The 978-nt window shown below is 35.4% G+C and overlaps 1 pseudogene; it reads left to right on the forward strand.

The window, feature by feature from the left end:
* Window positions 1-258: 258 nt before the first annotated feature.
* On the forward strand, window positions 259-388 carry LOC120225992 (annotated as a pseudogene).
* Window positions 389-978: the final 590 nt, after the last annotated feature.

Genomic DNA, 978 nt, shown 5'->3' on the forward strand with positions numbered 1-978 from the left:
ATGATAAGGTAATTTTTTTAAATCATGAGAGTAGAATTTTATATTTCCCTATTAAATTTCTTTAAAGATTGAGCCTAGTTGCTGCAACCTATTAAAATCTCATGGTGTACTAAATATTGCTCGTTAGTCCTAGTTTCCTGTTAACATTTAATAAAACATGAAGAATGAAGAATTAAAGGCTTAGGATGCTTAAACTGCCCAAGGTTTTATTTAGTAAGTGGAATCTGCACCCAGTTCTCTCTTGAAAAATGCAGGCAAGTACTCACTTGAGCAGCACATATACTAAAGTTGGAACAATACAACTTATCGTTGATTAGCATAGCATCGAAGATTAGCATAGCCCCTGTGCAAGGATGGCACGCAAATTCATGAAGCATTCCCTATTTTTGAGTGCACCTGTTATGGTGAGAACTGGGTGCTGGGTGCTGTATGGAATTGTTGAATCACTATATTGTACACCTGAAACTAATATAACACTGTATGTTAACTAACTAGAATTAAAAGTTTAAAAAGCCAAAAAAAGAAGAAAAGAAAAGAAAGCAAATTAAAAGTTTGGTGTATCATAACTGTAGTGTGTATATATGTATATATATTGTGTGTATATATACTTACTTCACTAGACAAGACAAGAATAAGAGGAATGTGTGCAAAGATGATGATTTTGCACTATTTTCTAAACCATTAAAAATAAGCCATTTGAAAAAGAAAAAAAAATGCATGCAAATCCAATTGCTTGCCCCTGCTAACAAACCTACTTTTCACTACCTCTGTTTCTGGCTTGCCTCACACTCCAGCCCTGCCTTCCCCACTAATGCAAAAGGGGCACGACTGTAGAAGATTCCCTTGTCTTAGCGGCCACCTCACTCTCTATTCCTCATTTTTATTTGACTTGAATTGTGAGAAAAGGTGTTGTCCTGATATATTGCCTAATCATAGAGTAGCTCTTGGCTTGACACTGACTCTTTTTAGCCATCTTAA

Source organism: Hyaena hyaena, unplaced genomic scaffold, assembly GCF_003009895.1.
Source record: "Hyaena hyaena isolate Hyena2069 unplaced genomic scaffold, ASM300989v1 scaffold_1558, whole genome shotgun sequence".
Taxonomy (NCBI): domain Eukaryota; kingdom Metazoa; phylum Chordata; class Mammalia; order Carnivora; family Hyaenidae; genus Hyaena; species Hyaena hyaena.